This window comes from Ambystoma mexicanum, chromosome 1q, assembly GCF_040938575.1.
Source record: "Ambystoma mexicanum isolate Mex_15411 chromosome 1q, UKY_AmexF1_1, whole genome shotgun sequence".
Taxonomy (NCBI): domain Eukaryota; kingdom Metazoa; phylum Chordata; class Amphibia; order Caudata; family Ambystomatidae; genus Ambystoma; species Ambystoma mexicanum.
Genome location: NC_090922.1, coordinates 595,624,576 through 595,638,424, shown reverse-complemented (window position 1 = coordinate 595,638,424; position 13,849 = coordinate 595,624,576). Strand labels below are relative to the sequence as shown.

Here is a 13,849-nt window from a genome sequence, read left to right as displayed (position 1 = left end):
GTTCGCAGGGCAGTTGGGATGGAGTCCGACATGATTGATGTATCCTGGCTCACCAACTCGCCGAACAGCCAAACAGCAGGGATTTCTCAGCCCTTCTCTCCTCAGGGCTTAACGCCGCAAGGGCGGTGGAGGCGGCCACTTGTAGTCAGCTGCTGAAAGTCAGCTGAGTTGTTTAAAGGCACACGCACCTCCTCTTCTCCACTCCGGGTAACAGCCAAACAGCAGGGATTTCTCAGCCCTTCTCTCCTCAGGGCTTAACTGGCCGATTTTTCGAGTTCATCCGTCAGACGGAGGCTTCTCCAACGGGAGTAGGAGCTGTACTTTCCCAAGATCACGGCAGCCTGGAACACCCAATACTCTTGTGAGAAACCTGAGGGCATTCTCCTACCTACTTCCCCGGGATGTTCCATTCAGGTGGCCAGGGAAGGGCCATTGCTTTTGGATCCCGACCCTGGGGGTGGACAAGCAAGCAAGGATCAGCTGAGTGGAGGGTCACAAGGACCCAGCAGTGTGTAGAAGGGGCTACAGCGTGGCAGGGGAGCTGTGTCTCCAAGGAGCCGGATTGGGGAGAATTGCATCCTGCTGGCTTTGTCCAGGCCAGTGCTCATTTCCCCTGGGACGTGTGCCGGTCCTAGGTGTGTCTGAGGGGCAGGTGGTGAGACCCTGACCTCGACACACATATCCCGATGAGATTACATGCCAGCCCCATGCTACGGGGTCAGTTTCATGAGAGAGAGAGAAACTCAGTAGCGGGCGGGTGGTTGGAGCGGGAACAGTGAGAGTGCGAAAGGCAAAGTGCGAAAGGTAAAGGAAAGCAGAAGAAAAAAGGTGCGTGAGCGGCACAAAAGCAGAAGTTGATCATTTTAAAGAACGGGAAGCAAAGAGGGTGCGAACGACCCGAAAGAAAAAAGGAAAAGGTTCAAGAGGCACGACAAAGTAATAGAAGGGCGCAAGAGTCACGGCAAAGTAATAAAAGGGTGCAAGGAGTGAAAGAGGCACAGGAAGAAAAAGGTGCCAGACGAAAAGTATAGAGTGTAGTGTAGAGGAGCAGCCGAATGCCTCTGCAGGAAGTCCCACCCCCCCTACCACCTGTATGTTGGAGGCCAGAGATTGTGCCGTGCTTGACACCAGCAGCTGTGACCATAATGTGGAGAATATTCTAAAGAAGGTACCCACCGAGAAAGCTCTATCAAATGTATTCCTGAAGAGATGACAATTTTATGGTGGAAATCCCCGAAGGAAAATGAAAGAGCAAGAGAAGGAGTTGGTGACATCATGAAAGACTAGCGTGACGCGCTAAGAACACTGGATGAAGAAGATTTATGGACCTTATAGAAACTGATGACGAAGTAAAGAATCAAGTAAACTTTTATATGCAAAGAAAAGATTGCACGTGTGACGTGCACTGAAGAAAATGCAAGATGTATAATAACTGTACAGAGGCAGCAACGCAAGTAGACTAAGTAATCATAAGAGCTGGCTATATGTAGTGAATAGACTGCAGGCGGAGCCACCATTGTATAGAAGCTGGTCATCGGTTTCATGAATTTAGTAAGTTTGGACCCATGGAGAAGGACCAAGAACTGTGTTGCAGTAAGAATTAGCGGAGATCGTGAAAATGAATGATGAAGCTGCCTGGCCTGGTGTCAAGGCAAATGACAGCCAAGACTGGTTATCTGTTCTTAAAGGTGGTAAACGAGCGGCACTGAATCATCCCTTGTTAAGATGCAAAGAAAGAACACCATGCGTGCCAAGTTTTCTTCATTTAAGACATTTAATTGCTGCAAAATGGTCCAAATCGTGGTCTCCAGTCACGTGAGCCATGGATGGAAATAGAGTTGAGCATGGAGTCCTAGAATAATGATAGTGCGTGCCCGCACTCCCTTATATTCCCAGAGACCAGAATAAACCACAAGGCTCAATTCTCAACAAGTCCACACTGGTTGCACTGCAGTTAATGAGGATTTGACTAAATCCTGTATTGGCTGAACTGAGGCAGAGTGACTTTCATAATATTAATCCCATTAAACTGACTATTCCTCCTTGTCCCAATCTTAAAACCTGCCACTAACAAGCCAGATGTTTGCAGCTCAGTTACCACACCCAGTTGTCATGTGAAGTCAGCCCAGAGGCAAAAACTCGTAGTGGGGACTATGGAAAGCAAGAATTCATGAAATGTTATTAGTAATCTAAGCATGGATACCAAGCAACCTCAGATAATGGAAAGGTAGGAGTATAATCAGTAGTAAACATGGCAGAATCGGTTTCATCACTGGTTGCTGGCTATTACCATGTAAGTCAGAAGCTGTGTGCAGCTGAATTGCAAGAGCTTGCCATCACTACAGCCGCTCCATTCTCTCTTGAACACGCTTTAAGGAAAGGATGTTGTTGGTGATTGTGCATGAAATATGCACAGAAGGGTACTTACTGGTAGACAAAAATCCCAAGTCAGAACACCTGGGACCTGTGAAGAGAAAGATATGATTTAAGTGTGGGCTAAACCACTATACATGGAAAACTACATCTGTATCAGCTGGATAAATGTATCTGCATGTGGATCAGAGACCTGATTCCAATCATCACATACAGATCAAGCAGTGGTGCAAAGGAAAACGGGCCCTACACCCAGAATATGCCCCATACATCAAGCCAAAACAGCACACTATAGCCAAAACCGGTGTGGTGCCAATTCCGAAGCTCAGAAAGGTAATTCAACCCTTCTGCACTGTGTCAACATGGTTCACTCCCACCAAACTGTCTGGTAATCCTTAAAATAGGGCTGTTAATGCCAGCGGTGACAACACTATGCACTGAAGACCAAAGGCTTGTGCTAAGTAAGTTACCTTATTATTCAAGGATTAGACTGCCTTTATAAGGGCAAAAAGCTCTCATCCAAAAACCCATCACTCCACAATTTTGCTCCTTTAAAAACTCAGTATTCCCATCCTCATCCTCTACAGGGTTTTCCGTGATGTTACACTTCAGAGAAGTACTTTCCAAAACGCAGCACAAACCTGGCTCTTGACCTTTCGTCAAGATCTAGAACAAAGAAATGCAATACATCGTCAGGTGCAAACAGGATAAAAATACCGTTGCAAGCTACTATAATTTATTTTATAACGCACTTAATACCAGAGATGGCAGAGTACCGATTTTGACATCTGCACAATAGTCATTTAAAGCACTGGCAACCACTTACCAATGACAATTGGCGCTGCTTCAGACTAGTGCACAACCACACAATCCAACCAGCAATTCACCAAGTACAGAATTGTAAGCACTCCACATTCACGCAACACCATTCATTTTCAAACCAGAGTATAAAGCATGCGGAAGAGGTGCCCACTAAGACCAGAAGCCAGAAGCAGACCTGCCTAACGTCATAGTGAGCGTAAAGGCAACCTGGGCCCACATACAGCTTTCAAAAGCTGAACGAGGTCAGACAATTGGTGATCTTGCGAGTGTCATTGCTTTCTTAGATGTCAAAGGATGCTTCAGATAGGAGCGAAAGTCTGCTCTTCACAGAGAATCAGCGGAACTATGTGTTCATCATGTGCACCCCTTGTCTAGGTAACACGGACACATTGCGAATAACAAGCAATTCCGGAACCTTACCTACAATCTCTGAAGTGAAAGCCAGCAACATTAAATGACCGCAATAGTTCAAAGCCATCTCCCCCCCCCCCCCCACAAATACACTGCAACTAGCCCATGGTCGAGACTTCCCTATATAGCATGTCATTCCGAAGCTACATTCAATACCATTAACCCCTTCCAATACCCTGCTTTGCCCATCAGTCTGGCATCTCCTGCCCCAGGGTCTGGCATGAACAGGTGGGGGCGGGGGGAGGGGCAGCAGTACAGGAAACCGGCAGGTCAAAGCAGTGGTGATTGCTTTGTTGGTGCTTTTAGAGCCAGTCAACACATCCGAGACCAGAAATGCAGATATTGACAGAAATAGCAGATCCAAAGCAAATTTTAACATTTACTTATCAGTTATAGCGTGGCTATTTGATGGATAATTTGGTGTGCTCAAACACACCGTTACTATCTGCCAAGAAAACATACATTGTGGGATACAAGGCAAAGGGGGTTAGGGGGTCGGGTGGGTGGGGCACACACTAGGCAGAGGAATGGGCCACATTTCTGCATGGCAGGAAAAGTCTGGCACACTTCAATGCCTTTCATGCATTTGCTGTCCGTGTGGGCGTGTTGCAAAGCACACTAAGGGCCCAATTCACAGGCGCATTTTGTAATAACAAAATCCCATTGGAAAATGCGGTGAATAAGGGCCAAGGGAATAAATCCAACCCCCGGTCATAACCCTCCAATGGTAATGTGCCAGGAAAGTACCGTTTATGGTGGTCGTAAGCTTCAGGAATTCACATATACTGCTTAAAACATATAGCCAATGCACGTGCACTCAGGTAAGGGTTACCTCGCCAGCCTGGTCATGTGAATGCCAAGTTACTACATCCTCCCAGCAGTCAACCCAGCCTGTGGGATAGGGCCAATCTGTACGCAATGACAACATTTTGTTGCCCATCCAAGGGTTGTGCCAAATCTCCACTTGGAAGAAAGCACAAATGCCCAGATTATACCCTCCAACAGATAAGTAAAATATGGCCCAATAGACAGAAATTGTATTTGGTATGGCAGGTCAGCAGGAGCACATAACCAAAGGGTTATAATACAACCGAATGTCAGGGTGGTGGGGAGGGGGTGAGGTGAATTTAGGAATGTGATTAACGATTGTCATTAGGTTAAGCTAATGGAGAAATAGTGTACTGTTAGAAAGAAAACTAATGTGAACCAACCAGAATTAGGTTAAAGGGGAAGCACAAAGGATAAACAAAAGTCAAGTGAGCGATTCTGAAATGGTTGCCCATTGACTGGATGGCCAAGAGTTCTGACACAGATGAGAGCTAGCACTATACAATTGAGGAATACGTCCCAACTTCAACAAACTGATTTGCCTTGAATTAAGTGCTGTATATTCTATAGGAGCATCTAAAGAGGCAAGTAAAATGAAATCCATGTTAGGGGGATAACGTTAAAAGTGTTCCTTTCCAGCCCAAATACAGTAAAGCCTCAGTAGTTAATTTCAGAAATCCGTTCTGTCCACTACTCTTAAATTGACATCATGGGCTTTGGAGTGTTTGACCAACAAGCAATATTTGCCTGTAATTACAAAAATCGTAACAAACTCGAAAATAACCTCCTTGGCCTCCGCCAATCGAGCTTTAGACCAGGTCATGGCACAGAAACAGCTCTCATTCAACTCAAAATCCAAATGGATGAACTAAGGGACAGAGGGAACATAGCTCTTCTCCTCCTGTTGGACCTTTCTGCAGCCTTCGATCTGGTCAGCCATAGTGTCCTATGCAAGCACCTGACATCTGCTGCACATTTCTCGGACAAAGCCACTGCCTGGATTAAATCCTCTCTCTCAAATAGGACTAAGGGTATTCTCAACCACAGCAACTGCCGATCCAGCCCCAGTCACATGGGAGTGCCCCAAGGCTCGTGTCTCGCTCCCACTTGTACACTATGTAGACATTAATGTCTGGCAGAGGGACTCCCAGGTCCCCCTTGTTAATTTGCATATTTAAGTAACTTTGGGTCTCACCCAAGTTACTAGGGGAATCCAGACGTGGACTCCTTGCTCACTATTCTTAGAGAGGCACAGCTCCACCCTACTGATGTCCAACCAGACCGAAACACGTGTCTGTGGTTGCTGTTGGTACTCTTGTTCAGAGGAGAATTGCCTAGCATTTCAGTGCTGGACTGCCCCAGGGCAGGACAAAGACTGATATGTTTGGGATATTTCTTCTCTGTGAAAGATAGTGAGCTAAAGACTCTGGGTAAGGCTCTTGTAACCAGGACTAATGTTTGGCAGAAGGACTCCCAGGTCCCCCCTTGTTAAACTGCCTCCTCAGTAGCCTACACAGCAAAACGTATAACCTCCTGCAGACCTTTGTCACTTGACAGTTAGTTGTATCATTTTAGCCAGAGCACTAATCTTCCCTAAACTGGACTATTGCAATGCTCTGTATAATGGAACTAGTCTACATAGCCTTAAACTGCAAGTACTACAAAATAATGCATTAAGAACTGCCCATAACATAACTAAAGCAAACCACATCTCAGCCTCAAGACAACACGTACAGTGGCTTCCAGTGAAGAACCAAATCACGTACAAAACGCTATCCCTTACCCACATGCGTTAAGCTAACTTGGCCCCTAAATACCTAAACTGCAAGTTCTCTAAAAATCTATCTAACAGACCCACCAGAGCCACCCAGATGAACCAACTCATAATACCAAGATATGAACTTGAAGAATCTGGTGGCAAGAGCTCTCCCATTCTAGCCACCAAACTGTGGAATGCTCTGTCATCTGACATCAGAATGGAGACAGTATACTGGACTTTTCGTAAAAAACGGAAAACTTTGCTTTTCGCACAAGAACAATCTCAGCCCTAGAGTCACATCCCACCTAGAGTCAGATTCCACCCTTTACGGTTCCGCTCCATGACATTTTTCTAACTCACTCACTGATAATTGAACCGGACGATTGTATCTTTTGGTCTAACCGTTGCAACATTCATCACCACGGTAGGCTCTCCTGCAACTCTCGTCAACAACGAAACCTCTATAAAAACAGGCAATTTTGTATTTCACCACTTTGTCCATAGCCACACGACAATTGCAAATGTGACATTTACCTGACACACTGTAATGGAGATAACTTGTATATCAACTAACTTCTATGTGAGATTTTGAGTAGGAATGGTACTGTGGTAATAGGCCGATAATTGGTGGGTGTGTTGGGCTCTTGTGAAGTTTTTCTTTTAGAAGTGGGCGGACCCATGCACCTTTGGGGTTTGTTGGGACTGTGCTAGTTTCAAATGAGGAATTTATGAAGGTTGTGATGAAATGCGCGATAATCAGCTGCCATGTCTTTGATAAGAGTGGGCGGGCAGGTATCTCCCTGACATCTTGAAGGTTTAAGGCTTTCAATGATATTTGTAACTTCTGGTATTGATACCGGAGTGAACTGGAATTCAGTCGCCTGGTTTGTAATGACGTTAGTATGGTCAAAGTGTTGAGCTTCAATGGACAAGCTACGTTTTTGAAGTCAATTTTGGCTAGTAGGAGAGTCATTTTGTCTAGTAGAGCTTTTTGGATGTTAGAGCACATGTGCTGTCTTTGATACATTGTTCATCAGGTGTAACAGGTGTTTCCAGTTCACAGAGGATAGAGAAAAGTTCTTCAGTTCCTGATTTCACATTACAGATTCTCTCATAAGTACTGCGTTTCGTTTGGTGGGTGGCATTTTTGCAATTGGTTGATGCTAATGCGACTTTCTTTGAGGTTGGTGTTTTTTTTTCCCATGCCCCTTCAGCTGCCCTTAGCACTCAGTAGCTTTTTTAGGCTTATGATGTACCAAGTGTTGAAGTGGGCTGATTATTTGCCTTTTCTCATTTTTGGTGGGGCTACCTTGTCTATGACCCAAGAGGGTGGGATTGAACATGTCTACCAACTTTTGCGGGTGTAAATTATTACAGTTCTGCAGGTTAGTGATACGAGTAGCAGTAGCATCTTTTCTACTGTAATATTCTTTTCATTTCTGGGTCGGGGGGCATGCTGGGGCTGGATCATGTAGTGGGTAGATCCTGAATTTTGAAGGTGATCACATGGTGGTCTAACCAGGCACAAAGTGTGTTGAGAGGACCTTGATGTCACAGTTGAGATCTGTAATCCAATCAAAGTTTTATTTTTTACATTTGTAAAGCACACTAGCAGCACAGAAGCATTGAGGTGCTGTTGCAAGGTGGTGTCTTAGTTACAGGATGATTTTGCTCAGGTTTACATTGAGCGTGGATCCTACAGTGTAGGAAGCACGTGTTACATATGATATGGCACTTATAATGCACCTATACATAGGCATTACACGTTACATTTAAAAGTGATTACCGGTTACATGTATAAATGGTTCCTGCCCTTATTATGTGTGGGGCTAATGAGATTCAGAAAACCCAGTTCTGTTATCGTATTAGCCACCGCCAAGGTGTTATCTTTAGGGTCATTAAGGCCCAAGTTGAGGTCACCTAGAAGGCTAATCTTGGATCCTGGTTTGACGTTAGCAAGTAGTGGGGCGATTTCTTCTAGCGAGGATACTGGACCTGGCAGTCGGTATAGAATATTCACGGTAAGTGTGCTTTTGGCGGTAAGGAGTATTTTTACCACAAGAAAATCCTGCGTTGAAAGATTGGAGTGTGGGTATTTCTTTTATGCCTAGATGTTTTCTGGCAACAAGTGCTCTTTGCGCCCGGATACCTTTGGGTTTGGAGCGCCATATAAGGGAATAGTTTCTTACCTGTAACTCCATTTCTCCAGCATTGGTATCTTTCATGGATTCACATGCTTAGAATATTCCCCGTCGTCAGACTGGGACCCCTCGGTACACATATATAGCCTTTTTCAAAGGAAAACTTTCGACACTTTTGTGTCCTATCTACGTCCTTCTAGGACCCGCCTACACATGCTCCGCAGGCCGTGCTAGTATAAGAGGCCCGCCCCCGCGGCTCCCCTTCAGATTTCGGCCCCTCCAAAGTAGGAAGGGTTACATTTATCACATACATTACATACGGGGAGGTTGGCGGGCGCATGTGAATCCATGAAAGATACCAATGCTGGAGAAATGGAGTTACAGGTAAGAAACTATTCCCTTCTCCAGCATTGGATCTTTCATGGATTCACATGCTTAGAATAGATTGTATAGCAGTAACGCTTGAGACGGCGGTGAGAATGTAATGTAACAATATATATCCTCACCCTACTAGACAATGCATATCTCCCGTAGGGATAAGTTAAGTCATATAACATTGCCCACATAAAGTATATCGCCCTTAAGAGGGTAGATAACCGAATCTCCACAGGGAAGAGCTTACCTTACTGAAACAAATGGCGCAGGACAGCTCTTCCCATCTGCACCTCGTCTGCATGCTGCCTGGCAAGGCAGTAGTGGCGGGTAAATGTGTGGGGCACTGACCATGCCGCCGCTTGGCATATGTCCGTCAGCGGAATCCCAGCCCATAACGCTGTTGAGGAGGACATCGAACCTTGTAGAATGAGCTAAGACGTCCTTGCAGTGGCCTTCCGGCCTTAGAGTGACAAAAAGCAATCGTCGACGAGACCCATCTAGCCAGTCTCTGTTTAGAGATTGCTTTTTCTCTCGTCGACGGACCATATGCGACGAACAGTTGCCGAGTAGCCCTGATGTCTTGTGTACGATGTATGTAAAATTTCAGGGCCCTCTTAACGTCCAGGGTATGAAGAGTTTTTTCTGCTGCCGATGATGGAGTGGCGAAGAAAGTAGGCAGAACCACGAATTAGTGTTTGTGGTATACCGTCGGAACCTTCGGGACGAACATAGGGTTAGTTGCCAGGACTACCTTGTCCTTAAAGAATCTTAGGTAGGGCGGGTCCACGACCAGCGCTTGTAGTTCCGAGATACGTCTGGCTGATGTGATGGCTATCAGGAATGCCAACTTCCACGAAATGAATTTTATGTCGGACGTGGCGATAGGCTCGAAAGGCAGTTTCATCAAGCTTGCCAACACTGTGTTGAGGCTCCACGTCGGGGGAAAACGTTTCACCGGGGGAAAGGCTCGAAATAAACCCCGCATGAAGTGTTTTACCAGTCTGTCACTGAATAGAGGAGACGACTGCCTCTTCCTTGTGAACCTCGAGATGGCTGCCAGGTGTACTTTTATCGACGAGGGGGACAATCCCTTTTCTGCCAAGAGGAGCCAAGCGGCGGCATGGTCAGTGCCCCACACGTTTACCCGCCACTACTGCCTTGCCAGGCAGCATGCAGACGAGGTGCAGATGGGAAGAGCTGTCCTGCGCCATTTGTTTCAGTAAGGTAAGCTCTTCCCTGTGGAGATTCGGTTATCTACCCTCTTAAGGGCGATATACTTTATGTGGGCAATGTTATATGACTTAACTTATCCCTACGGGAGATATGCATTGTGTAGTAGGGTGAAGATATATATTGTTACATTACATTCTCACCGCCGTCTCAAGCGTTACTGCTATACAATCTATTCTAAGCATGTGAATCCATGAAAGATCCAATGCTGGAGAAGGGAATAGTTTCTTACCTGCAACTCCATTTCTCCAGCATTGGTATCTTTCATGGATTCACATGCGCCCGCCAACCTCCCCGTATGTAATGTATGTGATAAATTTAACCCTTCCTACTTTGGAGGGGCCGAAATCTGAAGGGGAGCCACGGGGGCGTGCCTCTTATACTAGCACGGCCTGCGGAGCATGCGTAGGCGGGTCCTAGAAGGACGTAGATAGGACACAAAAGTGTCGAAAGTTTTCCTTTGAAAAAGGCTATATATGTGTACCGAGGGGTCCCAGTCTGACGACGGGGAATATTCTAAGCATGTGAATCCATGAAAGATCCAATGCTGGAGAAATAAACTAAATACTACTGAGGTATAAAAGACTAAAAAAAGAAAAACGCCTATTACCAGGACGTGGCATAGACTGCAACTAATGCAAAGACTAATACACAATTTCTGCTCTCCCCAGCCCTTCTCCCAAATAAACTACTGTACATGCTCCCATTAAATCAATCGCAATGTAATGAGGGGGACGTGGGGTTGGGGGGGGGGGGTCAGCCCACCCACTGTGCTACCTATTATTTTCTAGTTGGGAAAAAGTAAACAGTTTACCTGTGGCCATTCTGTGGTGTACCAGAAAAGTGAGGAAGTCGAGCATCACCATAAAATACTGCAGAAAGATGAAAGTAAAAATGTACATAGCAGCATGGTGTTGCAAAGATTGGTGCGCCAATCTGGGCCCGGGGTGCCCAAACCTTACTGCCACAACCACTGGGGGGCCTGTCCCACAATCTTTGGGGGCCCTCTCCCCGATCCACACCCAGCAATGCTGTCACAAAGGGTGTCGTTGGAAAAGGAAGAATCTCCCCTTGCCAACAACACCTCCCTCGATCTCCAGCTTGAAATACAGCCGGAGATCGAGGGGGAGAAAGGTGAACACTCACCTTGCATTTTCACCGCAGCAGCCCGAAATGGCTGCTGCAGTGAAAATTACTTTCACGTCGGCGTGCTTTATGCACGCGCGACGTGAAACTGAAGGTAATCCAGCACCTGGCAGTGAGGGGGAACCTCCCCCTCACATAGCCCAGGTGTTGGATTACATTTGTGTGATCCCTGCTTTGGAACCACAAAAACAAGGAACCACAAAAACAACCCCCCCGCCCACCTCCCCATTGAGAATGACTGACCAACTGTTCATCACTTACCATTGAAATACATTGGGTCTTGTAGCTAGAGAAGAAAAAGTTCAATTTGAGTCAAGTGGCATAAACTCCTAGCCACACATTTACTCTTGTTTAAATATTTTCAAGAATTACAAATAAAGTTAATAAAGTTTTCAGAAAATTACATAACATAGTACATTCAAAGGTTTTACAAATGGAATAAGTATATTTGATATTAGAAGTTATAATTAACTTGCTAAAATAAGTAAAAAACAGACCAAATTCATATAGTTATATTAGGAGGAATTTAAACACTAAGACAGACAAGACACAAAAGGGGGAGGGGGAGAAAATAACTAGAATAACGTATCTATTAAATATTAGTATTCAAGTATTTTAAGAATCTATTCCATTTCTAATTGAAATTATGCAAATGATCAAATAGTGAAGCCTGGCATTGTTCAATTCGATGAGTCGAACGGATTGAGTTCCACCAAAGGTTGCATGAAAGATTGGTAGTATTTTTCCAATTGCATGTATTATGAAAAACGATGCTTATAAACAAATTGAACAAAGAAGGAGAATCAATTTGACTTATGACCGGATTGACCAAAGGACCAATCATTAAATTAGCAAGAGATAAAGGTTCTGTAAAGAGAAAGAAATGACTGCATTTGAAGCCAAACTTTAGACCAAAAGGCATAAAATATAATTACATTTGAAGATTGACCAACATATATTGGATGTGCCTACTAAACTTTAAGCAACTCGGGAAGGAGAAAGAAAAGCCCTGTGAAAAAGAAATAAGTTTGGGTGCAATTGGCAGCAGAAGATGTGAAATGACAAATCTTCCAAATGTGTGTCCAAATATCTAGGGAGGGCTGAAGGTTCCAATCTGCTTCCCAGTACTTGATAGTAGTTAGATTAAGTGGATTTGGGGGAGGGAGGGTTGTTTAGAAACATGTGTAAATTTGCAGCTTTAATCAAGGGAGTGTTAATTAAAATTTTCAAAAAAGGGTAAGGGGATTTTTGTTTAAAGGTAGATTGAAATTTAGTGATTGATCTTTCATACTTCATTAATTAAATCAGACGTAGGGATATTGAATTGTGTACATATTATCGGACAGGGAATTCCCATTTCATTTTGGATAAATTGTCTGATGAATCCATTCCCTGAAATATACCATCTATGTATATAGTCAAAAGGTTGGATTTGGTGGAATTTTGTTTGTTGAACGTCTTCAGGTTTGATTTTATTAAAGGAATTAGCAGGGGGTTTATTCCATATGGTCTTGAGGAAGTGAAGTGATGGATAAGTAGTGATATTGGGCCAGGAGATAGTAATAGGGAAATCAAAGCGAGAAAATTGGGAAATAATGCCAGTTCCAATGACTATCCAGAGAGGAGTTTGGTCTAGATGGGATTCATGACGATTAAAGGCTGCAAATTGTTTTAGAGCAAAAGCCTTTATGATAGAGTTGAAAGTTTGGGAATTTGACTCCCCTTGAGGATTTAGGAAGTTTTAGTTTGTTCACTGCAATGCGAGGAGTCTTGTGGTTCCAAAGAAATGTTAGACGTAATGAGTACGTTTTTTGATAAAGGAGGTATGGATTACAATGGGGATCATTGAGAGCAAATATAAAACAATGGGAGTAATCATCATCATGATAGTGTCTAGACAACCCACCAAGATAGAAAAAGAGGTGACCATGTTCCTGTCATTTCAGTGACTTTTTCAATTATGTAGTTAGTATTAAGATTGATAGTGGTATGAATGTCTTTGTCAACTAGGAGTCCTAAGTATTTAATAAGACGATTGCCAAGAGAGACCCCGATAGGGGGGTATTGGACCTATTACAAGAATGGGTAAAGGGCATAAATTCTGATTTATCTAAATTTAATTTGTAACCAGATCAAACAGAATAATCATTAATAGTGGAAATTAAATGTGATGCAGAACAAGCAGGATCAGAAAGCTATATTAGAATGTCATCGGCATAAGCTGAAAATTTGGCCACTATATTTTGAAAATTCCTTTGATGCCTGGGTTAAATCTGATATTTTGAAGTAGGGGTTCCAAAGCTAGATAAAACAATAAGGGAGAAAGAGGGCAACCTTGACAAGTACCTCTTGCAATTTTAAATGGGTAGGAGAGAGAATTATTAATGAGTATACGAGTGGTAGGTGAGAAGTACACAATTTTAACCAAGTTGATGAAATAAGGAAGAAGGCCATGCCAAGTGAGTGTTTCCTGGCCTTTCTTGTTTCAGTCTCTGTCAAAAACTTTTTCAGCATTGAGGGCAATAAGGGCCGATGGTACTATTGAATTTTGGGATTGTGCTAAAATGTTAAATAATCTTGAATTAGAAGAAGCATGATATCCTTTAATACATCCAGATTGATCATGATGTATGAGATTAGGAAGAAGGATTTCTAAATGTTTAGCAAGAATTTTATCGTCGATTTTAGAGTCTGAATTAATAAGAGAAATGGGTCAATCATTTTTGATATTCGAGGGCTCGTTGTCTGGTTTGGGAAAAAGAAT

At 43.9% G+C, this 13,849-nt stretch overlaps 1 non-coding gene and 1 pseudogene across 1 annotated transcript; both read right to left on the bottom strand.

Moving 5' to 3' along the window:
* Window positions 1-3,486: 3,486 nt before the first annotated feature.
* On the bottom strand, window positions 3,487-3,562 carry LOC138565456 (small nucleolar RNA snR60/Z15/Z230/Z193/J17; annotated as a pseudogene).
* A 1,525-nt stretch (window positions 3,563-5,087) lies between these two features.
* On the bottom strand, window positions 5,088-5,150 carry LOC138565483 (small nucleolar RNA SNORD75). Its single transcript, XR_011301348.1, has one exon. It is a non-coding gene; the product is annotated as a small nucleolar RNA SNORD75 (small nucleolar RNA).
* Window positions 5,151-13,849: the final 8,699 nt, after the last annotated feature.